This window comes from Periplaneta americana, chromosome 8 (genome assembly GCF_040183065.1).
Source record: "Periplaneta americana isolate PAMFEO1 chromosome 8, P.americana_PAMFEO1_priV1, whole genome shotgun sequence".
Classification (NCBI taxonomy): domain Eukaryota; kingdom Metazoa; phylum Arthropoda; class Insecta; order Blattodea; family Blattidae; genus Periplaneta; species Periplaneta americana.
The window spans coordinates 102,426,627-102,454,487 of NC_091124.1; positions in this window are offsets into that span (position 1 = coordinate 102,426,627).

Here is a 27,861-nt window from a genome sequence, read left to right on the forward strand (position 1 = left end):
TTTTTATTAATCTCATATCTTCTTTTCCTTGAGATAATATACCCATAATTTGTTGATTATGTGTTGAAGATACATGCCGGGCCGGCTAAGTTTCATACACTTTCAGAAGAATATTAGGAATTACAAATACCAAGACATTCTTTTTCCTTTCCATTTTATCCTACCTCATCTATAATTGTTTTGTATAACCTATAATTTTTCTACCATAAAGTTTTATGACTTTTAATTCACTTAAGCGAGATTTCACCAATTGTTTTTTGTTGTATTATAATTTGTACCTGGAACAATTTTTTAATTGAATCGGTTTTTCAGAACCCTCACAAGTCCATTTTTATCCAAACTATTTATTGTGTTTTCCTGACATTAATACATGTATTTACACCTTTGTAAAGAAAGTAAACATGTCCGCTTTATTTTAAGTGTAGATGTCATGTAGTGTGGGACTTCAATAAAATGTCTATGTTTTCACTTTAAGACGTTTAGAAATTTTCTTTTCATTTTGTGATATGAAGGACAAAATACATTATTTGTACTTAAATAGTTTTGTTATAATCTGAGCTGCCAATTGAAGTCTTCTGGAAATTGTTTCTCAAGATATGAGCTAAATAATGCATTTTTAAATACTTTTGCACGCTAACTATAAAAGTTTTCATTACAGGCAATTCTAAATACAATTTTTAAATTATGTACACTTGCTTCACAATGATTTTCACCTTTATGGAATACGTTATCATAGGTACTTATAACATTAAAATTATTCCTATTTCATGTATTTTTTGTAACAAATACGAAAATAAATTTCCCGAAAGTCATTACACAATAGCGAATTTTGGATACCAGACTGAATTCAACCCAAGCTAATTATACAGAATGACGGATGATAATGGTACCGGTAATGATGATGATGATGATGATATGTATATTTTAAATTTTCTCCTGCGCTACGAGAATTATGGCGAATTACTTTCTATAAGCTGCAACAAAATAATATTATATACTGTAAGTTGCATTACCCACTCGCACATTAAATATCGAATTAAATTGCCCATGTAATTTTTGCAGAAGCAAAACATTTCTAGCCAAGTGATGCATTTGTTAATAAATCTATAACAAAAAGGTTCCATTCACACAGTATCATAATTAACACAACAACACACGGCTTGAACGCAAAGCTTTCAAATAATCATTAGCTGTATTTAATTAACCATTGATCAAATTATTGTTTCGTCAATCGAGTTAAGGGAGTAATTATTCATCTCATTAACAAACGTGCTCACTGCCACTGGGAGTAGAAAGGCTTTCACCTGTTTACATTGTTGTCGGTTGCACAATGGCTAATTCGTCCGAGTCCGCAGTTCGGAGCCTAAAGCACAATGAAACTTCCGCGCTCCGCCATAACATAAAATTTCAATAGTCCTCAGTGAAGTATCGCTAATAAATAAACTTCACGCTAGTCAGGAAAACATTTGTACTTTCCTAGCAATGTTACCGGAATGCAAGTGGTACACAATTGTTTTATACTGTTTCAATCTCATCTTCTTCTCGCCTTTGACTACAAATTTCGAAATGTTAATTTATTAGTTTATGTTGTGCCTTCACTTTTAAAAAGTGACAGGGAATTAATCGAATTCCTATATTGCGTGAAACATTTATAATGCTCTTGATTGTTGGGTAAGTTTCAGACGGGGCCACAGCAAGGCCACTATTTCAGTGGCGCGTTCGTGACGTTGCAAACGGACGACTGTTGAGCCACCAATTTCCTACACCTACACCTACTCAGTCATAACTTTATACAGGCTATGTTACGACAGAATAATAATAATAATAATAATAATAATAATAATAATAATAATAATAATAATAATAACAACAAATAATGATATTACCATGGACTAGACAACTATAAGGGAACAACTTATAAAACTCCGTTGGTCTACGCATGTGTCAATGTTAAAAGACTGACACAATATACTATTCACCTCCTCCTTCCTTTATCAGCCAATAACGAGGGACACAGTTACTTGTGTAGACTTTTAATGAAGCAGAATATTTTCGCAATTTTTATACTTAATAATAACTAAAAAAAAGTTGTAGTCAGATTCTAATAAAGAAAAAAGCATATAGAAGAGTATTGTTTGCTGATTTTTAAGATGTTTGAGTCACTACAATATAACAAATATAAGACTTCTTAATTGAGATTTGTTTTATACCGCTGTAGTGTGGGAAGATACGTTTTTGAAGTAGAAAATCGATCAGCGATAAACTTTTTTTCTTGAAGCGATAAGTGGGTAGTTGCAGTGTATGAAATCTTCTAAATAGATTCTACTTTATGTTGAAAAGACCTCATGTTAATACGAGTATAATGAGTCAACAAGATATCATCCCTTGTTAAGTTTATATCTGATTGCTCGCGGTCCATCAATTATAAAACATTACATTACATATCTTCAATTCCAAACCAAGCTTTAAAAATAAGCATTTATTGTTTTGATTGGTTTCATTTGCTTAAAGGGACAGTTGTCTCCAGTCTATTGGATTGGATAACAGAAATTGGGTCCTCACTTAACGTAAAGGAACGATTGTGTAGCCGCTTTTTCGCAGAATATGAAAAAGACAAATAGAAGAAATGAGTTGAGTACGTTAAAAATAACAAAGAACAATATTTTTCTAGTGCTAATGTGATAGGCAGTGAAACTCGCGGAATAATTTCGTTAGGAGAATAAATCATCAAACAAAGTATTATGGAATAGTCCTCGATTCAGTCTTTCCAAAACTAATGAATGAACCCAGGCTCTTATTCTATTTTTACGTCTATTCTTTCTCCGTCTGAGCAAATTTGCGAAAAGTATATCTGCTTCTACGTCCATATTCACTGGAAGACTGAAAAATTCTCTACAAAAATTTAATGTATTAAGCAGCGCCACTAACGCGCGTTCGCAGCACCACTAGAGCGCCACTAAAGTGGCCACGTCCAAAGGAAACCTTATTGTGAACATAGTTGGGATTGTAAGACTGTTTGGGATTGCAGACTATATCTTGATATTTCTTTTAATGTTTATATTTATAATAATCACATTTAAATTTAACTAGGCCTCATTGCATGAGGCCTAGTCTCGAGACGACAATGCAATTGAAAATCAATACGATTTACACATCAATATGACGTCAATAAGTTGTCTGAAATTATAATGGAAAGCAAGATATCGTTCGGATTCATTTGGAAATTGTCAACACAAATTATGTACTTTAGAAATTATTCCTGTGTTTATACCCTCTGCATTTATTAAACATTCCCATTTTTGTATGAATAATAGTTTTGAATAAATTAACATTAAACTGAATATTTCTTTAAGCTCTTGCATTTACCGTACATGTCCCAGTCTGAGCCAAACAGCGCGGATCATATAATTTGCGTCACGTAAAGCGATTGACTGACGTCATTGTATTAACAGAAAGTATAACCAAGTGATCTCGAATGTAAAGCGCTTAAACTTCTCACATTAAAAACAGTAATACATACATACATACATACACACAAAGCCACACCTGTGGAGTAACGGTTAGCGCGTCTGGCCGCGAAACCAGGTGGCCCGGGTTCGATTCCCGGTCGGAGTAAGTTACTTGGTTGAGGTTTTCTCCAGGATTTTCTCTCAACCTAATATATGAGCAAATACTGGGTAACTTTCGGTGCTGGACCCCGAATTCACCGGCATTATCACCTTCATCTCATTGAGACGCTAAATAACATAAGAAGTTGATAAAACGTCGTAAAGTAACCTACTTAAAATTACATACATTACATACATAAGTGTCCTGCCCAAAGGCAGATATTTCACTGCAAACCCAGCATTTTCCAATCTTTCCTATTTTCTAACTTCCTCTTTAATGAACAGGAGATCGTGTTTCAAAATATAAAGTAGTCTAATACAATAAAATATTAATTTACTTACTAAAATTATATTTCACTAATGTTAGCTTCACCAGAACGTGTGAACGGAGTCGACATTTTCAGTTGACTGTCTATGCCAGTGGTCGTCAGCACTCGCTGAAATGTGCAAAGGGTAAGCGGTGCCGTCCCGTGTGCACCGTAGTGCAGCAGGAAGAGGTAGAGAGCACACCAGCTAGCAGCTACGAGTGTACCATGATGCACTGTGTTTTCTGCGGGTAAGAAACTATAGCCCTAGGGTGCTCAGCGCTGTCGACCGCTGGTCTATGCGATAAACAAATGACGATCGAAAAATATGTTTTATAGTACCGTAAAGAATTTGCAGTTTGAAATGTTGCAAACAAAGAAACAAATGGTAGGAAGATGATAAAACAGAAGAAATGAAGTACTCTAATACAATAAAATTGATACTAATTCACTTAATAAAATTCTAGTTCACTAATATTAGCTTTACTAAAACGTTTGAACGGAGCCGCCATTTTCAGTCGACTATCTATGCAGGAAACAAATGACGATTGCAAAGCATCTATATAGGCCTAGTACTGTAAAGAATTTGCAGTTTGAAATGTTGGCAAACGAAGAAACAAATTATAGGGTAGTGATAAAAATAAACAAATGCTAGGGAAGTGATAAAATTGTGCGATAAGCAGCCATTACTGGTAAAAAGACGTAATTTCGAACCGTTTTATTGGTCAAAAGTAGTATGTCGTAGTAAAATTGTAATAATCAATTTTAATATTTTGAATATTGATCACAAAGCAGATAACAGTGTGGAATTTTGTACAATACTTGCTTTCAATCCGTGAGTTACAACAGGCACTACCGTTCTGAAATTGCCTCTCAAAACTATAACTTTGCTGCCAAATGACGTATCATTATTCATTATATCTTTGAGTAAACAATTTATACACGTAACTCATATATATCAGCAAAACATGATTCATCCCAGATCACTAGCTTTGCTGAATGAACATAAGAAGTCTCTTTGCTATTAACTTTTACACCTAATGAAGAACCTTCATGTAATTTTGAAGTAATTTGAATCGACTGTTTACAGTGCGGCCTTGAGGTAGTAACATTGTTGCGTTACTAGTCCATGCAACAGAAATTACATTTAGCCCCAAATTTGTGCAATTAAATATTGGTAAACAAAGATTTTCCCAGTGCCACCTGGACCATCAATGAAATATGCATTACTGATACTTCCATCATTTGTGTACCAAGTCCATAATGTTAGTAATTATAGTGCGTTGTTCTTCATTTGTTTGGCCTATCATCCGTCTTAACTGATCCTCATTAATTTGTAGAGAGTTTACTAGCACATCAGGCTGTGATGAGACATCAGCAATGGTTAGCATGACGGGAGGAGATATAGAAAGGTCCTGTAATTTTAATGTATCAGGAATTTATTTAAAAGCGAACTGATGAACCATAATCCGGTAGGTAAGTGAGAACGAAGATAATCTTCTGATAATTTTGCCAGGATGTTCTTACATAAGAAAGGGCTTCAAATATATGTAGAGAAATTATACTTTTTGTTTCAATTCTCGTGTTATACTGAAAGTCACATCATTCTCATGCCGCCACGGTGGTCTAGTGGTTAGAGGGCTGGTCTCATGCCGCCACAGTGGTCTAGTGGTTAGAGAGCTGGACTTAAAATCCTGTGTACCAGGGTTCGATTCCTGGTGTACCCCCGATTTATAACTTCTGTTTGGAAAGATTGGGGTCCAGATAGCACAGGGATTTTCTTCGGAAGATCCGGTTGACCTGTGACATCCCAACAAAAATCTCCATCATCATCTCATGTCATCGCGCGTGTAGCGTAGATCAGCTTCCTATGACGCACTCTGGATAACGACCCTCTCGGTAAATTGGTCTACACAGCTGGATTCATATGTGTGTATAACGTGAGTTAAGTAAACGCCATTAGTTAAAAAAAAAAAAAAACATAATTTTCATTTAGGATAAGTCCTATCTGATTTCTTCAAATTCGCATTTTGTTTTTTTGTTTTTTTTTTTTTTTGTCTAGCTTTCTTTCGTTCCTCTACTAAGACCACTGTTTTAGTTATCATTGAAGAACTGTCTTTCACTGTTTATTTATTTTTGCACGATCTTGTTTTTCTTTTGGTGCATTTACAGCTATTGTTGTTAGGCCTTGATAGTTAGAATTCCCACACAGAAACTTGTTGCTAGGGAAACCATTCTTCATAAAATAAAACTTTATTGAAATAGTCCCATAATAGTGCATTTATTGGTACTTAATTATCATTAAAGTGCAGTTTTGCAAAGGTTTTAAAATAATATTGCTCTAAATTTTCAATGCAAAATATATTGTATTGTCAATTTTAAAAACATGATCTTGCAAAAAATGTTTTACAGTACACGTTTGTGAAGTGCATTACAAAATCTCGCTATGCTCGTTTTTCAAACTTTTCCTCGATTTTGTGAAAAGCATTTCCCAACCTTGTATCGTAATATATGAGCCGTTCAGAGCAGAAGTGGTGTAAGTCAAAAATGGGTAAAGAGGGTTAAAGTAAACATTCTGTAAAATACAGCGCAAAGTAGCAATTAATATTCAGTTTATTTAAACTATTAGTAGTCAGAGGATAGCACGAAGGAGATATTAACTGCTACTTTGCGCTGTATTTTACAGAATTTTAACTTTAAACCTCATTACCCAATTTTGACTTACACCACTTTTGCTCTGAACGGCTCATATGTAGCTTGTCTCACGTCACCACATTCCTTTACCTTTATTTAAAATGACAAATATGTACAAAATCTCAATTAGTTTTAGAGAATCCTCTGTGTTTGTACAGTCACAGCAATCAAGAAATTTAAAAAAATAATACATTTCCTGCTTTCACAACTTTAGCACTGAATATTTTCTATAATCATGTAGATTATGCCAATTTTCAATGGCGTCTCCACAACATCGCATAAAAATAAAAGACTACGTATTAATTCAGCTTTATTGTTTTTTTTTTATTAAAATATTTGGTATAATCTGTTCACCTTTTACTTAAACTGAAATATCTCGAGAATTACTGCAGCTACGGTAATGTTCACAGGATTGCCAACCCTCCCCTATTTCCAGGGATGTCCCGTATTTGCTCTTAATTTTTAACAGTCTCCTGGTTCCCGTATTTTTCTTCTCTTCGAGCATTTTTCTCCCTCATTTTTGCATAATGTAAAAATCATTATTCTAAACATTTGGTTTTGCCGTGATTGATGAGTATTTCTATGATGGATTTTCTTGTTCAAGAGATGCATTAAAATGTGCAGTCATTTTAGAAGGTAACGCTTGCTAGAAATGGATTTTTGTGTGTTTAAAATCAAATAATATTAATATTATAATTTTGGAAAAACTGACTACTTTTATTCCAAGTACACCACGTAGTAATGCTCATACAAAGAGGGCGTCTCATCTCATAACAGTAATTGGACAGGTGTTCGAAACAGGAGCAGGACGCATCTAAACAAACCAGAGCTGCAAACTGCAGTAGACTTCAACTATTATGCGAGACAAAATCTATCTGAAAATACTTTTAATTTAAACCTATATGCCGAAGTGTGGAATAAAGTTGTGTTTAATAAGTGAACGGAATGATTTGCCAATTTTCTATGGAGCTTTCTCAAACACATGCTTCATCATAACTTGGTCCATATTGATAGAATCAAATAAATTTTGACCCAATCGATAATACGTACCGTCTCCAGCGTTTTAAGCCTCAGTACGTTATCGCAGCTCCATTAAATCTCGAGATATTTCAGTTTAAGTAAAAGGTGAACAGATTTGTCAATTATTTTAATATAATTAGATTTCAAACCAGTCATCATATACCTAAGAGGTAAACACTCAAACTGCCTGATTTCAGCCTATTGTTTTTTATTGTTGCATCATCATAACATTATTTAATTTGTAAGATATTAAATAAAATACTGATTTTAAAAACAAAATGAGATAATATAGATGATTTATTAACAACAACTTACATATAATTTCAGTAATGAACAATTAACCTAAAAACAGGATTACCAACTGATTGGTTTAAACTCACAACATCAAGGCTTTGGTTTAAACAATAGTTTAAACTAATTTATGTTCAAGCAAGTGTTGAAAATATGGAGCATGATTTAAGGTATGAATTAAATTGTAAACAGTTTAAATTAAACGCAGTTTTAACTACTATTGAGAATACGGCCCGACAGTATCTTCCTATCGTGTTACGTTGAAGCCATAATTGTAGACAGGTTTGAAATTTCATGCATTATGAGTCTTCATATCGCCAGTCTTCAATTTAAAAGAAAAGTAGCGTGATTTTAGCACTTAAACAATTTCCACGTAGGTTCATAGGGAAGCTCAACTGAGACGTCCGCGTTGCGGTGATTACATTTCTAAGTGCGTATCTAAGGACTGTCAACTCTATCCCTTCTCTTTTAGAACTTCGTATTGATCACAGCCTGCTCGTGGATTTTGTCCACACGTGACACATACTGACCCGTTCACACCACAAAGCACTTCCATCACCCAAATGATAAATATGTCACACCACCACAGCACAGCCGGCAGTTTGTACTTCCGTGAATCCCATTCAACGTATACAAGGGTGACAAAACTCCTTCAAAATGTACAAAAGTAATAGAACTATATTTTTACTTCAATAACTACAATTAAGTTAGTAACTTTCACGGTCAGATAAATTATTTTCTACAGGAATTTCTTCCTGAAAGTTGAAATTTTAACTTTAGACAAGCATGTTAAAAATTGACTATTATAGTAGCGTGCGAAAAGAACTTTTAACGCCAGTGCCAAAAGTATTTTTAACACTTTCAACTGTTTACACAGATTGTCAGTTATTTCCCACCAGATGTCTCACGGCAGCAATCGCAACCGATCAATAAAGCGGCTGAAGCAATATCAAGCCTGCTTTTGAAAATGACTGCGCGTATGGTTAAAAAACGTACAAAAATTAAATAATTGCATACCTGAAGGACTAATTTAATGATAACTATGTCAAACAATTCATAATTACCTGAAATTACCTGAAATTATAAAAAGAATAAAGGATAAACGGTTTTGAACTGGTAACCTCTTGGTCTGGAATCCAATGCGCTACCACTCAGCTTTGCTATGTCTTACCCGGCATAAACAGAAGCCATAATCATACTACTGTATCCTATAATTATCGACCACTTCTACAGAATCGTTATTTTCAATCATTTCTTAGCAAACAAGCACTAATGAGTCAGTTTTAAACGTAAGTACTTTGTGTGATAAAAAATTAGCATTTGCAACTAATCACTACGTATAATGAATTGAAGAACCTAAGAAAACTTGAAAAGTTTGAAATATAGACCAATATGAAACTTGGAAGACAAGTATAAAATCAGTAGATAGACACTTATAATAGTAGGCTACTGTTACTACTTTAAAATTAATTTTATATACATGTATGAAAAATAATAGAAGTTCTGAGTCAAATAATAATAATTTATGTAACTACTAGTGTATAATGTTTGTAATTATGGCACGAGTGGATGTTTTCACGAGTGTTTATAATGAAGATAATGCAGTGTTACATACAACGTTTTATGCTATTCTAGCATTGAAATATGTAGAAAAAAACTAATTTTAAATATACAAAATGTAATGTTATGACGTAGTAGAGACATGCATACTGGATATGACGCAATCTATTGCATGGTTGCTAAGTAACCATTTTTAAGAAAATTTGTTGTTGTCTTGAAGCTTTTTCTTACAGATGCGTTGTATAAAATTGTGTTGTGATGACGTCATTGAATACTAGTTGCTAGGTAACCTTTTCTGGCTCCAGTGCCAAAATTAGGCCAATTATGCACGATTTATAGCGTCATAAAAAGGGCGTTTTAATGTTACGATTGCATAAAGAATTATTCACTTTATTTGTTCCTTATTCACTTTCATTTGTTCCTAAAAAGTGTAAAATAATTAAAAAGAAACATCAGCTTTGAGTTGAGAATTTTTACACAATTGTATCATATAAAGTGACACTTCTGTATATAAATGTTATTTTGAAAGTGTGTACATTTTAATGCCACTACAAACAACTTCGACAAGAATAAATTATTGTGAATTTGAATAGAGCCCGGTCTATTGTGTTGCTCTAGAAATACATCATGCTGATTTTATGACATGTCTTAAGCAAACATATCTTTATGTCTATGACTTCTTTTAAATATATACGATATTTGGAGCCAACACGATAACGTGGAAATAATGGAATTATTTCAGTGACAATAGAAACACACACATCTGCATTTTCATAAAAAAAATCTCACAAGACGTCCCTTAAGGTACGGTTTGTTTATGGCGATCATCGTCGGACGCACATCGCCGGCCATTATAAACGCTGGCGATGATCGCCGAGAAGTGATTTCTTTATTGACGCACATCGCTGTAAATTCTCATTTGTTTATTCCTTCATCTGGTCAAGTAAATTAATGTAGGCCACGGACATAACCTAAAAATTATAATGAATAAATCCAAGATAATGAAGTTGCTATTTATTCTAGAAGAGGGAGATGACGATATCAAAATCTCGCATGCGTATTATAAAAGGAACAAGCTACAGGCTAATGAAATATTCAGGAATAGGTTTACAGAATTCTGTTTTAACACAGTGATAATGAGACATCTTTATAAAATCGCTACAAAATTTAAGGAATATTTTAGACTCTCACCTGACCAGTTTGATTATGTTTTAAGTTTAATTGCAAATGACAATGTTAAATTACCTACAAATTTTGTCAAGATCCCCGTAATTCCAGTTGAAAGATTGGCAGTAACTCAGGTTATGAACTGATTATTATTATTATTATTATTATTATTATTATTATTATTATTATTATTATTATTATTATGATACTGTATTACATTACATGGTGTATTCCAAACAATAATTAAAAAAAAATTGGCTAAACTAGCCCTGAGGTAGTTCCCTTCGTAATCCGCTTATACACTTTACATGTACGAACATGTCATAGGTTAGGTTTGGTTCGTTTGGGCTTTTATTATACCTTGTATATACGATCAACTACCTCTCTAAAAAAAAAAAAAATCGCTATATTTCAGAATACCGCGCAAGTACTTAGGTACGAAGACTGTGCAAATTAAAAGTAATTAAAAACATGTTTTTATTGTTGGTACAAGATAGATAGTTAAATAACTACATAAAAAGAGATAGTTAAAAGACATGTAAAATAAATTTTAAAATGTAGGCCTATATGTGCATATAATGTAACAAGATCTACCTATGTACTCGTATACATAAATATTGTATGTTGATAAGCGAGTGATTGCTATATGACCCGAGGTCAATGCTGCCATTCAACTTTATATAATAACGCACTGCAGCCAAAAGATTATTATTGTTATGGCAGCCGAAATCTAGTGCAAGGGAGCTGGTGGAAAACTTATAGAAGAGAGAATTTCCCCCTTATCCAACACTGAACGAAATTCTCTGGGGCTCGGGCGTGATAAAAATGTAGTATGTAATGTAAGGGTTTATTGTTTAATTTGTTTATTAATTCACATGCTCATATTAAAAAGAGCATTATGTTGCGACACATATTCAATAATAATTTCGTCTTCAGACCGCGAAAAATTACAAAACATCTTGATTTGTTTTGCAGCCAAAACGTACAGACGTGGTTAACATGTACAGATTAGATATTCGATATTACAACATGACCTTGTCTAAATATCGATTATTGAACACGAATGCGGCGATGTGCGTCCTGAATTTGCTTCAGAAGTAACCTCCAACGATCTGCGTCGCGTCCAACGAACTGCGCTGGCGATCTTCGCTGTAAAGAAACCGTGCCCATTCATTTCAACTGCTAGCAACTCCGGCGACAATCGCTGGCGATGTGCGCCCGGCGATGATCGCCGTAAACAAACCGTACCTTTAAGTCGAACTTCAATCTCTTTGATTGTAGCCATTAGTGTATTGATATTATTAATGCAGTGTCGTTTCTGTGAAATATTGAACCTGCTCATGATGTACAGATACGGTTAATGGAAAATAATTTTAAAGTCTTTCAAAAGAGAAATATCAATAAAAAAACATATAAATCACCATATTTGCAATCACTACGAGGAGTTTCAAAGAGTAATGATATACCATACATATTTTTCCGCTGTGAACCCATAAATTTTATTTCCAGTTGAGACAGTTTTGGTCACCCATTCTGTAGAGAAGTCGGAAGAATATATATAGACTTACAACTGAAGAGTGTTGGTGACCTTTTATCAAACTTTTCTCGTACTTGGCTAAATGGCTGTTTTCCACTAAATTCTGCTCATAACGAAATACATGAACCATATACAAACCGAAACTATATATGATTCGTGATAAGACGTTACTATAGTGTCTTCAAATGCCATTGCGAGAGAGTTCTGGAGGGGAACCTCGAATTTTGTAAGTAACGAAGTAAAAAGCCTGTTCCTCATCCATTCTCATACGCACTGGTTGACTCAAAGTGCACTGGCAACGGCACTTCCACTGAGTACTGTACTAATTTATATAACATTACGTTAATCATGGTATGAGAATACCAGTAATATAATTGTAAATACAGAGTGTTTAAAAAACTATCCAATTTTAAGGAGGTGATAAGATGCATCAAAACAAGAAAAAATGTCTAATAAACATGGGTCCTACAACACATACTTTCTGAGACCTGAAACTTATTCATAGGAGATGCTCAATGTCGTCCATTCATGGCAATGCATTCCTCTGCTCTAAAATACAGCAGACTTCCAGATAATCATACCGTAGTTGATGGAATACTGATACGTCGCAAGGAATACTGAAAACAAAGGTTTCGTTGCGGATATAAGCGGGGCTCAGCAGACATGGTGTTGTGAATATTTGTAATCAGCATATGTGCGCTGATGAAAATCCCCATGCAGTTGAATAAACAAGGCATCAGCTCCGATTCTTAATCAACGTATGGGCAAGCGCTCTTGGCTTTAGATTAAGGGCCATACGTGCTACCACAGAGATTAACTGGGGCTCGTAATCAAGATTTTCTTATTAATGTATTGTTTAGCTTGCTGGAGTATGTGCCATGTCAGCAAAGACTACAGATGTGGTTCATTACGATGGCACACCAGCACATTTTCTCCGCAATGTGCGTGAGCACTTAAAGCTAACATTTCAGAAACGCTGCTTTGATTGGGGAGGCCCCACATCTTGGCATGTTCGTTCCTCAAACCCAAATCCCCAGGACTTTTGGTTATCAAGAGAAACCAGATTAATTTGAAAGAGTACGTGTTTCCTTACGCCGAAAGGCAGAGGAATGCATTACCAATGGACGTCACACGTCCTGTGAACAAGTGTTCAGATGTCAAAAAGTATTTGTTGTAGGACCCATGGTAATAGACATTATTTTCTTGTTTTGATGCGTACTAGCACCTCCTAAAATATTGGATACTTTTTTTAACACCCTGTATATTGCAACTATTTTCTTAATGTTTCTCTTAACTATTAAACAAATTAAATATGCTGCAATTCTATATAGTCATTTCTTACACACTCCTGGCATGGTTTATTCAAAGTTCATATTATGAAGTTTTCAGTCAAGTCACAATATAAAAAATGAGTGTTGCGATAATAAAACGCACTTAGTCGTTACACATTTTAAGCTCTTTACAATAACTTATTGTGTTTTTGTTTTTTCATACTCCGAATGATTGTACTCTTCACAGTTCAATTTGTCGAAAAAGTCATACAAGGTTGATGGTAGTACATTCATTCATTTAGTGTACTGTCCAAGGACAGGTCTTTCACTGCAAACCCAGCTATCTCTAATCTTTCCTATTTTCTGCCTTCCTCTTTGATCCTCATATGATGCATATATCTTAATGTCGTCTATCATCTGATATCTCCTTCTGCCTCGAACTCTTCTCCCGTTCACCTTTTCTTCCATTGCATCCTTCAGTAGGCAGTTTCTTCTCAGCCAGTGACCCAACTAGTTCCTTTTCTTGTTCCTGATCAGTTTCAGCATCATTCTTTCTTCACCCACTCTTTCCAACATAACTTCATTTCTTATCTTACCTGTCCACTTTACACGCACCATTCTTCTCCATATTCACATTTCAAATGCTTCTATTCGCTTCTCTTCATTTCGTCTTAAAGTCCATGTTTCTGCCCCATACAATGTCACACTCCATAACGCTTCTTCACTACTGGCTAACGAACTTCAGGTATTTCTAGTTTAAAATAACTTTTCTATCGCTTGAGTTATACGCCTATAGTAAAAATTAGATACAAGTGTGGTTAAATAAGTTTTACAGGCTTGTATACGTGACAACTAGATTAAAATGAGAAAATCTACCTACAACTAAAATTAATTTGTTGTAAAATAATGGCATTGATATTAATCTTACCTAAGAATATGGCTAAAGTTGTGAAGGAGCGGCGGTCATAAGTGGAAAAATTTATGAAGAAGAAGCCTATCTTTAAAGAGACCACCCTCTAGCTCTGTACGTTCAGATATATTCTCATAGCTTTCCATTTTATTGTGAGTTCAGTTAGCAACAGCAGTCAGAAATTTCCTGAAAACCATATAATCTGCACACAACTTTTTATATGAGAGGCTATTCGGCAAGAAACAAAAAAAAAATAAATAAATAAATAAATAAATAAATAAATAAATAAATAAATAAATAAAATTGAAAATAATTGTGTTCAACCAGGGTTGAACGTCACCAATTCGTCTCAGTTTATTGCGAGTATCGAAAAGGAGTGTGAGATGAATTAGAAAAAACTCTTCGTTGCGACAGTGAAAAATGTTAGCTGAAGTTCCTCAAGCAACGAATAACAATAAAAATTTCAAAATTCAAATTTGCTGTCAAACTCTTTCGCAATGCCATGCTACCACTTTAAATGTTCTGCGTGCATGTATTCAGCGAGAGGACCTGTGTGTATCTAAAGCTATGCTCCTTGCAAAATTTCCAAATAGCAAGTAAACAAGAGACGTCGTCTAGTAGTGTGTGTTTTGTAATATGTTTGAGGAAGGAAAGTGTTTTGTGGAGGTTAAAGACATCGCTCTTCGTGCTTCAAAATTAAGTAAGAAGTAGGATTAGAGAAGCAATGTCAAAATAGAGTCGTCAGAAGAATATTACTGTGTTATGATGTTTATAAAATTTTATATGAACTTAACAGCCATAGTGGACCTAGATCAATTCAGAATGAAAAAATTCTTAATAGTTTTGACTCATTATCTAAAGACAGGCAAATTTAAATTGAGCCAATTATCGGACATATACAAAACATGAGTCTGGCCTGAATGCTTCAATGAATAAGAAATCATAACAGAAGTGAAAATTTGTCAAAGGACAATAGGGTATTATTACGCAAAAATGACACAACTTCCATGTTTTTTTAATTTTATTTTAGTTGGTTATTTAACGATGCTGTATCAACTACTAGGTTATTTAGCGTCGATGAGATTTGTGATAGCGAGATTATATTTGGCGAGAGGAGGTAGAGGATTCGCATAGATTACCTGGCATTTACCTTACGGTTGGGGAAAAGCTCGGAAAAAACCCAGCCAGGTAATCAGCTCAAGCGGGGATGCAATCCGCTCCCGAACGCAACTTCAGACCGGCAGTTAAGCGCCTTAACCGACTGAACCACGTCGGTGGCTTCTTCCATGTTCTGAACATTGAAAGATGTGGAGCGTTCTTCAGTGAAAGACATTATGAAAACCTAAACTGTGCAAAAATATTGCTCTCCATTTTATGCTGGCTAAAACTGTATATATTACAAATTGCATACAGAAAGAAACCTGATTGGTCTTAACAACTTTACCTTTGTTATTTGATGAAGTTTCTGGGCCAGTTTTCTTGTGACAAACAGATATAGCGGACGTAACCTTTCAAGTATTACTATATTTTTCTGGAATAGAATAGGCCTGTGCATGTAGTTCCGATAACTTGGCGATATTAAGTTGGAGTGCACGGTGGAATACACAAAAGCCTGCTTCTGGAAAATTAAACTATTAAATTGCGACCAAGTATTTAACATGGAACACTGAAATGTTTTGTCATTGAGATACATGTTCACTTTTTATTTTAACTGGATTATTAATAATAAAAACTATGTAAATAACTACGTGTTTTCTAAAAAAAACTCCCAGTAATTATTTGCATCGATTTCCCTTTCAGAACTCGTGTACTTATCAGCAACAGATCGCGAAAGCGCCTTATTTTGTCTTGTACGGAACATATTATTGCAGAACATGTAAGAAAAAGTTAAAAGTGTCTAATTAAAAATTCTGAAAAACACTTGTGTTTGGACTCTTCCCTCTGTGGCTATCACTTCACAGATGCAAAGTTTTTTTTTTTTTTTTTATTTTTTTTTGGACGTCAAGGGTGATTATGCAATTAATGTGTTTTGCTTATAACGTGAACCAAATCACAGAAATCGTACCCTAGACACATTTTTGTTATCAAATCAACGATTGTCGGAAATATCCTGTGAGCATATTCATTTGAACGTAGGAGGAATAAAGCTAATTCAGTAAGTTTTGCAAGAGTTGTGAACTTCCTTTTGCCTTTGAAGTCTTCCTCTTTGGAAACGTAGTTTCACAGTTCATGTAGTTCCATGACAGAAATGTCCTACAAATACTTTTCATCAAAATAATGTGGCAAAACTCTCCCATTCCACTACTAACCCATTCACATAAACTCAGATAGCGAAGTGCTCCCCTAAACTAGCGAGATAACTTATAATTTGTCTAGACTCTGCTCTTAAGACTGATTTCCATTTACTTCAAGAGTAATATGAGTGGAAACCTGTTCTTTATTAAGAGAAGAAGAAAAATATAAAAATATTAATTAGTTTTCTTGATCTCTTTCTTGCTCGAAGGAGGATTTTCCAACACTGTCGCATTCAGGACGAAGGAAAACTTAGTTGGCGGTATGAAGTTTTGTGGACTTGATACATTTAGTTTATCTATGTCGTACTAAGCATTTTGGATGAAGAAGACTTAACGAAGTTTCTTCATCAGTTTAATACTGTTTTCTGAAAACATGTGAAAGAATGCTTTCCTATCGTGAAACATAGTTTTGAAAGGTAAGGGGACTCATACACCTAACTTGAGCTGTGATAATGCATTTTATTTTTAGTAACAATATTCATACAACTACATGGTACAGCGAAACATGTTTTTTAAATAACAATAGTTGAGTAGATTTACAAGTTAAACAAAATTTCATTAATCTACACACATATTAGAAAAATTCTGGACAATAAATAGAACATACCATAGGCTTTCTCTCAGTAAATAATTTATTATTATTATTATTATTATTATTATTATTATTATTATTATTATTATTATTATTATTATTATTATTATTAGATTAATTTTGAATAAAAAGGAAATTAATGTTACACATTTATATCCTAGCATTTAACGAAGAATACAATTTCAAAAAAATATATCAAATTACAAATTTTATTTGTATATGGAGCTAACATTATAGCACACTTTGTAAACTACTACTAAAATACACAGCTCAAATAAATTATATTTACGCACTTTTATATTCGCATATATCCTAACTTGTATGTCTAACTTTCAATACCAATACCTTCTCCGTCCTGCACTTTGTTACTAACTAATTTTTTCCTGCGCTGCCTGAGTCGATAGCACATTCCTCTTTAAAACATGCTTCACATATATATATATTTTTTTTATTTCATGTTCATAGGACTTTTTGACAAACATTTCCTTGGACGATCACTCAAGAGTTAGCGGAAGAATTTGACATATTATTGGGCCAAATACTAAAATAAAGAATGATGATGTACAGTAGTAATAATATCTTATACTGCATAATTATTCTATCGTACGTATTAATAGCAAGATGACAGTTCTTAACTATTGGCGCTAGTTAAATAAGACAAAAAACTGGACTATTTCTTTCATTGATGTTATTTGCATTTCTTAGCGTAACGATTAATATATGCCATGGACTTCTTTCTTCGATGTCTGAAATAAATTATTACTTCTTCCAATTACGTATAATTAAACAATAAGCGAACTTTATAATTTGTACTATCTTGGTGTTCAGATTGATATAGAAATATATCTTTAGTAATCTCAGACCTCGTGTGACATTTATTAGGACTATTTCGTGAATAAAATAAAATTATAAATGATATATCCCTAAAATTCGCTCAACAATTTTTAATAATTGTGTCTTTATGAATACTTAACCCATTCAGACATTGTGAAGTTGAAATAGAAGAGTATCGATTAATGCAATAAAGAAATTGGATGTAATTCAGTAATTCCAATTGCAAAGAGCGAAATACAGGTTTAACAATGTTAATAACATTTACTGCATTTTTCTCTTCTTATTATAACAGAAATACGTTTTCACTATCTGCTGAAATCATAATTTAATTTAAACACCTTATAATATAATTATAAATAACCTGATTAATACATTAATTAAGTGAAGAATTGTTGAAAACGCATTTATCAAATCTGAATGAAGGAGTGTAATTTTTTTTTTCAGATAGCGTACAACGGACATGGAATTAGAAGATGAAGATGTGGAAGTAGAATTTCACACTTTATTTAGTACTTCGTCGTTACATTACACACTACACTGAGAACTAAGAACTAGGCCTATGTCATATTTGTGGAAACAGCTATATAGCAATACTTATGTATTCACACTACAGCGAGACATGTTGCTACACAGTGACGCCATCTCTGTATTGATAATTAAAATACTTATTTTATTACGCCATACGGAAGGCAGTTTGTATGTAATATACAAGGTCTTTGGGTTTGATATGGGCTGATGTTAAGTTACATACATTTGAACATCTGACTTTCTATTAATTGTTTAATTTCATTCACTTCATGCAACTTTTATGGGCTACAATTAGGTTAGATACCTGTGGGCGCGGGACCATGTGTCAGTTGTGCCTTATTTCGACCGTAACTCCGTGCTACAGGAAAGCATTTTCCATAGATCGACAAACGCATTCTCGCTGTAGTGTGTAACGGGACTGAAGTTGCATTTACACAGTTCAATTTTCCATGCGCGTATGCATGTAGTCTGGGAAAAATATTGAAATGATCAAGTTTAAAGAGTACTTTCAATTAAGACGCATGAAGATTTTGTGTCTAAGTCACATAGTGCGCTGTTTTGAACATCGTCTTCACTGCGTAATTATATAATTAATATTAGCAACAAATCTTGCATTCATTCCTTGAATGCGTAAAGTTGAAGGAACAGTTTAATCGTGTATATGCATCTTAATGAATTCATATTCATCAATTTACGGGGAAACAGTTGGTGGCACCGACTAAACAAAAGAACGATCATGCGATAAACTGATACCGATAAATCTAGCTGCAAAAATTATCGCGATTTTTGACTGTGATTGGTTGGAATTCAAAATTTCATTGCACTTCATTGGTCGAAAATGGAATGACGATATATAAACGAAATAGTCATAAGTAACATCGCTACGTTGAGACACAAACTAACTGCCTGAATTTTGTTAAGCCAGCCTAAAAAGTAAAGCATGCACGTTTGGAAAGGGATTCCTTGCTCAGTGACACAGTTTCTCTTCCTTGTGACACGTCTATGATCTCGGCGGTGGAGCGATTTATTGCATCTGTAGTCTCGAGAGTGATCTCTTTGCTCTGACGAGCATTTACTGAAAATTAATGATGTGATGCATTGTGAACACAACGAATGAAGGTAGCATACGCGTCTTCTTCTCTCGAAAAAAAAAATGCGTCAAAACATGTTCTCAGTTTCACAAGTTGTCTTTAAAAATAACGCGCGTGTAAAGCCTTGGTTTTTCTGAACCGATGCATGCCGACTACACGAGAGATAGTGAGTGGTTTCTATAACTGTGAGGTGACTGCTCTATCAGAAACTGGATAATCCGGGAACATTCTGCGAAATTCATTGCAACATTTTCTAAAATATTATCACTTGTTAAACGTATCCTTATAAAAATTAATGCACTCATCTTTATTTCTTTATTTATTTCAAGTTTAAAATTTTCAAATTTGAAATGCGTCGAAAGATACTATAACATGTTCAAGTACAAATTTATAAAGGGTGTTTCCGAGCTGGTGTTACAAATTTTAATGGATGATGGCGAAAGGCACATGTATCAATTTGAGATAAGTAACCCTGGTCCAGAAATGACCGAGTCGAAAGTTACAAGCAAAAATAGTTCTGTGGAAATGAAATAATTTTATTCCTCTGTACACCTTATTTATGTGTATTTATCTGTACATTTTACATATACTGTATTCATGTGACGTTGTTTACGTTGTCTACTGAAGGATGGGGTCAGAAACTACACTAAAGCACTGCAGATAGTGTAATGCGTAACGGACATGGTCGGTCCCTGATATGTACGTCTGTAGACAGCAGTTTATGTGTACAAGTTGCAGTGTCCAGTCGATCAGTCCTAGTGAGATGGAGGAGTACACGAGAGCGGAATAAGCAGACCTGATTTTCGAATACGCATGAGCCAATGGGAACAGTAGACAAGCTCACAGACTGTATCGGTGCAAGTATCCACGTAGGAGACACCCGGCCCATATCATTTCTCCACGACTGTTCCAAAAGTTAAGGGAAGGAGGGCACGTGGTGCCAAATTACAATTCCATTTCCACACAACTATTTTTGCTTATAACTTTCGACTCAGTCATTTCCGGACCATGGTCCCTCATCTCAAATTGATACATGTGCCCTTCGCCATCATCCCTGAAAGTTTGTAATACCACGTCGGAAACACCCTGTATAATAATATAGAACAGAACATATAATACAGAATAATACATCAGATTACAAAATATAATTACAACAATAGAAATAGAAATAAAATAATACAATCAATATAAAAAGAGGATGCAATAATATTAACAAAATTTCAGGACCGAATGAGCAGCGCTCGTGTTCTGTAGCAGTTCAGATATATTATTACAATATAAGAGAAATATAGAAAATAAAATAGGAACTAAAATAAAAATTCTCAAAACTACAGTTAATTTTTTTTTTCGGAACTGTAATACTGTACACTCACATCGTCAAGGCTTATCTAAGAATAAGAAATATTGTACTAGTTAATAATATTTTCGCAGTAAGTCAAATTATCTATTAACGTAACAAAAACCTGTATTCTATACGAAGTGAAGTATAAAATGTATTAATAGTGTGTGTGTGTATATATATATATATTGTATAGTTGTATTATACGAGTATAGTTGTATGGTTTATATATATATATATATATATATATATATATATATATATATATATATATATATATATATAAACCATACAACTCTACAAGGCTTGTCTGCTAAAAACTTCAGCATATTTAACACAAGAAAACATTATACAGAATTTATACATAATTTTCTCTCATAGAGCAAGTCTTTCACTGCAAACCCAGCATTCTCCAATCTTTCTTAATTTCATTCTTCCTCTTAGAATCTCCGCATACGAGCCATATACCCTATGTCTAAATCTTATCTAGCATCTTATATCTTCTTCTACCTCGAAATTTTCTTCCGTCCACCATTCCTTTCACTATGTCCTATCAGCAGGTAGTTTCTTGTTAACCAGTAACCCAGCCAATTTCTTCTTCTCTTCCAGTTTAATTTCAGCATTATTCTTTCTTTACTCATTCTTTCTAGCACAACTTCATTTCTTATTATCTTCCATTCCACACCCTCAATTCTTCTCCATACCCACATTTCAAATGCTACTATTCGCTTCTCTTCATTTCATTGGAATGTCCATGTTTCTCACCCATACAATGCCATACTCAAAACAAAGCACATCACTAGTCTTTTCTTTAGTTACTTTTCCAGAGGTCCGCAGAAGATGCTCCTTTTTCTATTAAAATCTTTCGTTGCCATTGCTGTCCTCCTTTTGACTTACTGACAGCAACTCATGTTACTATTTATAGTACACTCCAAGTAGTCTATTTGAAGTTTTTAACTGATTTTCTGCCTCATTTCGAATTCTCATGTTACCTTAGTCTTATTAACAATTTATCTTCATCCCATACTGCTCACAGCTGTCATCATTTAGCTTCAGTAGTATATCCCTAACTATCATCTCCTTTCCTGCTAACACCACCATATCGTCAGGAAATGATATACACTTTATTCTTCTTCCTCATAGTCTACTATCACCCCTCTAATGGTTTGAAAGCTGTTCTTCAGGAATACTCTAGATAGATGTTGAATAGGGTACATTGTCGTACTCCTTTTCCTATTCCACTTCCATCTGAAATTTCTTCTCCTGTTCTGAATTTGACTCGTTTTTTTCATATAAAGATTACTTAACAGTCTCCTCTATTTCCAAACGACACCGCTTTTCATCAGGGTCCCCATAAGTTTATCCAAATCCAATCTGTTAAAAGCCTTTTATAGGTCACAAATTCTATTATATTCTTACGTCTTTATTTTTCAGTAGGTATCTTTAGCAGATTGCTATCAGCAGTCGAATTCCATCTCTCATACCTTTTCGTTTTCTGAAGCCAAATTGTTCTGACAACTCTCCTACCGTCTTAAAATATGAACGTCTACTAGTAAGTTATTAGCCGAGTGAATATCATGCTGATAGCCTGAATTCTTTGGCATTATTTTTGTTCGTTGTTCGCAGCAATACTCTCTAGTCTTCATCCATACATTTCAGTAAGTCGATTGGGATTCCATCAAATATTAATTTTATTGTCAATTTCGCTTTGCTAACTTCCTCAAAGTCAATATAGTTAAAAAGATAATAGTTTCACTACCTACTTTTCGCACCTCTTAATACACTCAAAAGAAAAAATGACTACTTTCGTGATTTTTTCCAGCTTCTTCACAGTGACTCATTTCAATCTGGAAATATTTATTTCAACAAATTAAACAGCAAGAAAAGCCTAAAATGTAGGTGCTAGCAGTGGCATTAATAATTATTACATTTAACTAGTTTCGCTTTTCAAATATTTCGGGAAATGAAGTCTAGAAATTACTAGAATACTAGAAATTAGATATTTGTTGCAGTACTAGTACCAAATTTTGTTTGGATTATTCTTGTGAGTATTTTGCTACTTATGTTTAATTTTTTGAGAATTTTGAACAGATGGATCAGTTATAGAATTCTTCTTCTCTTCAAATATTTTATTACTGTACTTTGCGGTCTTCTAATGGGATCACTTTTCCGTTGAATAATTTCGATGGCAAAATTGTTTCGGGGCCGCGTATCAAACCCAGGACCTGTGATTAAATGTACCAACGCTCTACCAACTGAGCTACCCGGGAACTCTACCAGACACCGATCAAATTTTTCCCTCTATATCCACAGATCTCAAAGTGGGCTGACAACCGTCGGCAACCAACATTGAGTGCACACTAACTCTGTGTGACTTAAATTATGGTTTCCTGTTAACGAACAGTGACGTGTATTATGCAAATCAAGCTTTGAGGTATAATTCCCTGTAAAGTTGATTTGAATAATTTCGAGGGAAAAATTGTTCCGCTCCAATTTTTCCATCTATATCCACAGATCTCTTTGGTCGGTGTCTGGTAGAGTTCCCGGGTAGTCCAGTTGGTAGAGCGTTGGTACGTTTAACCAGAAGTCCCAGGTTCGGTACCCGGCCCCAGAACAATTTTTCCCTCGAAATTATTCAAATCAACTTTACAAGGAGTTATATCTGAAAGCTAGATTTGCATTTTTCTGTTCATCACCAATTCTTTTTATAAAGTACACTTTATTCAAATAATTAGATACTACGCTAGTGAAATACAAACTTGGTTCATTTCCTGTAAAATATGACTGTGACGATGTCACATAGGTAGTTACTTTTATTCATTCCTTCATTCATTGGTTCATAGCCGTTATTTTGAACTTGTGAAAGTCCAGGCCCCGCTTCCCTCCTTCCCGTCATGCACTGCTTCGCACCCGAGCCTTCCTGATTGAACCGGATACTTGCACCTATTACTCCTGTGTTCGTTATAAGAAGCAGTTAGTTCTCGTTTACAATCGAGGAGTAAACCAGTAGAGTATTGTAACCTGTTGCACTTTGGTATCTAATCGTCTGATCATGTTTACTTTACTTTTATTACATTTTTTCTATGTGCGTCTGTTTTTAATTGTTTATTTTACGACACTATCAACTGCTATCATCTAGCATCTGAGTGAAATTAAGGTAATAATTTCAGCTCAATGATTCCTGCAAAAAACTAGCCAGCATTTGTTCTTAATAGGCTGAGAAAACATACCGGAAAAAACCTCTACCAGGCACGTTGTCCAGACTATGACTTGAACCCTTCTCCGCTCGTTTCACGGTCAGACATACTAACAGTTACTCCAGACCGGCAAACTTGTACGTCTTTGTGAGTAGTTGGTTGAGGGTGTTTCCGGGGTTTTACCTCAGAATCCGTTAAGATCAAATGCTGGGTAACTTTCAGCGTTAGACCCTGGACTCATTTCGCTGGGATTATCACCTCCACTTAGACGCTAGATAACCACCGCAGTTGATAAAGCGTTGTAAAATAAACCAATTAAAAAAGATAGGCAGTTGGGTCAGATTTCAAATTAGGTTAATTATTCTAACCTGCTACACTTTGTCTCATCAGGTTCACTTTACTTATATAAAGTTGTTTCTTTATTCGCTTTTGTAAGAACCAGTTGGGCCAGGTTTTGATTAACGCAAATTATTGCAAGTTGACGTATGTCGGTAGGCAATCGTCTAATCTGGTTTGCCTTACTTGCAATAAGCTGTTGATATACAGGCAATCAACATATACAGGGCTCCTACACAAGATCTTTCCGATTTCGAACACATGTAATTTACGTTCTATGAATCTGAGTTGCATGCAAGTAGTACTAAAGGAAAGAGGAACTAATAAAGTTTAGTTCGTTATTTTAAAGATGTTCAATGTGTCCCCCTCTTGGTAACACAGCGCACATCAACTTTTATTATTTTACTTAGAATACAGAAGTTCCATATAATTTATCTGTAAAAAATACACGTAAATACAAAATTAAACAAGGGAATCTAACCCTTTTGTCGGTTACTTCATCTATGATGTCCTCACCTGTGGAGTAACGGTCAGCGCATCTGGCTGCGAAACCAGGTGGCCCGGGTTCGAATCCCGGTCGGGGCAAGTTACCTGGTTGAGGTTTTTTCCGGGGTTTTCCCTCAACCCAACCCAATAAGAGCAAATGCTAGGTAACTTTCGGTGCTGGACCCCGGACTCATTTCACCGGCATTATCACCTTCATATCATTCAGACGCTAAATAACCTAGATGTTGATACAGCGTCGTAAAATAACCCAATTATACCAAATATTCATCTATAATCTCTACGTTACAAGCAGGCTTAGGTGAAGTCTTGAATTTAGTACCAGTTTCCGATGTTCTGATAGGAGTGGCTTAGTGCTCCGATAGCATATTTTGACGTTATAGGCTAATGTGTATTGCAGAAGTGCGTGTACCGGAAAAGGGGGTATAATTTTTTATTTAATTAGAAATATCAATCTTCTATTTGTATCTAAATTTCAAAAGAAATGTATTTGAGCCGTAGGTGAATATAAAGAATAATTATAATAACAATGTAGTATTTTTTTAATCTGTAGTTTCAATTAGTAATTTTTATCTGCTTGTGATGGGATATTAGATTCTTTGTACTGTATATAATGAATAAATGTAATCCTGTTAAGTGTCCTTACCGTTATTCTAAATAATGAAAGATTAAGATGTACTTTTAGTACTTAGAACATATTACATTTCATTCATAATCAAACATGTGCAACACTCGAAATATCAACAAGTATAGATCATGTAGCGACGAATACGACTGATGCATAGCGAGATAAAATCTGATAGTACAAATACAAATTTTTCAGATGATTATGCCTATCTTATGGATGTAACAGTTGTAACAGAATGCAAGCCACGGGATAAAAATGTTAAAACTATTCGGAAAGTAATTATTAAAATTTTGATGCACTAGTAAACAATTTAGCTAATGAACGATGGGAGTAAGTGTTTAGTAAAAATGATGAAGAGGTAATGTATAATGATTTTTGTCATGTGTGTAAAAACAATTTGATGTTGCATGTCGCATAGGAACAAAGTGTGTGAACAATTATAAAACCAACATGTTACAGCTTCCAAATTGTATTATGCCCTTAAGAGGAAAAATGAAATACACATGGGAAGTGTACCAATCAACGTCATTACTGTATATTACTGTGAAAATACATATACAGTATAAAGTACTTTTTAAAAAAAGTATATTCCGATCAGTTTTATGCTTGCAAAACTAATAAATAAATGGAAATACTGCATATCACTATGAATACAAATAAAACGACTCCGAGTTTTATTATTCATACTAGGAAGTAAGCTCACAACATGAAAATTTCGAATTAAATATTTATGGTTAAATTAATGAAGACTTTCATGGAGTTTTTAGTTATACTGTACCGAAAAGTGAAAACGGAATTTATTATTGATATTATAACCAGTGGTGTATTTCTAAACAAAAAAGTGCTCTGGCTCTGGGATTTCGGTAGTACCGTAGTATTTTTCTTAGTCGTCGTCGCCATCATCATCATCATCATCATCGTTTCCGCAGAAATACATATGGAATGTTAGACAAAAATGCATGGGTTCGAATCTAGGTATAGAAGTTATTAGGTCTGTGGAGTAGACCTCTCTATGCAATCGTCTAAATATGAATAAAATATGTATTACTTTTTATAAGTGCAAAATTTCACGATAATACGAAAATCATAAAAGAGTCCTGGTGCCGAGAAATAGTACCCTGGTGTCACCAGAGTCCGCCAGGCCTGAAATACAACCCAATAGTAATTACATAATGAATCGAGCAGTAGAGGAATAATATTAGTTCATAATTATTAAAACTCACCAAACTAAGCCACTTGTGCATCTAAATACTTCCTCTACTGAGGAATGTAAATTTCCAAAATTAAAGTTTCATGTTAAGAGTAGTCAGACTGTTATTTCAGAAGGCGAATAAGATTAACACAAATAACTACCGTCTACCCACTTTAACTTCAGAGACATGGAAGCTTCTTATCAGGGCTTTAAATGTTAGAATAATACCTTGTAAAGAAAACATGTAATTGTTTTAACCTTGTAGAGGAAGCTATTTCTATTGCTCTGAATTAAATAAGTTTATCCATTAAGTTACTGAGAAACTATAGTAATGTTGGCACTTTTTTATTTGATCATTCAAAGGATTTTCACTATGACAATTCTTTGACATTTTCTGTACGAGATATAATTATGCGGAATTTGAGGCTGACCTGAAGTAAATTTCACGGATTTATTTTAAACGTGGAAAGAATAAATATTGATGCATATGTTCGTAATGTTTTTGTTATCCATGGCAATACAACCTTTGTAAGAAATTTCTCTGGGATTTGTCATTTGCCAATTTAATCTCATAGTATTGTTTTACTAAATAGTCTCGAATTTTTTTAGTTTTTAGGAATATTTGTGTTAATTATGGATTAAATAAAATGGAGTATAATTTCTGGCATATCCTTTTGCATTAACCGAGAAGCAGAGACATTAGAGGGCTATAGAACCGTTTGTACGACTTACGTGGAGAACAGCATCGGCAAAAATACGGCATGAAAATGTTTGTTTTTTGTTTTTTGTTTTTTTTTTTCGTTCAAAAGAGGGCCATTTTGAGATAAATGATTCTTTATATTCAGGAAGACTCTCCAACTTTGATTAAGATCGCCCGAACGATTTAATTCAAGTTGTTCAACTATGAAATTGACATGTAATGAATCTGAACAACCAACCATCTTATAAAATTTGTATTCCATG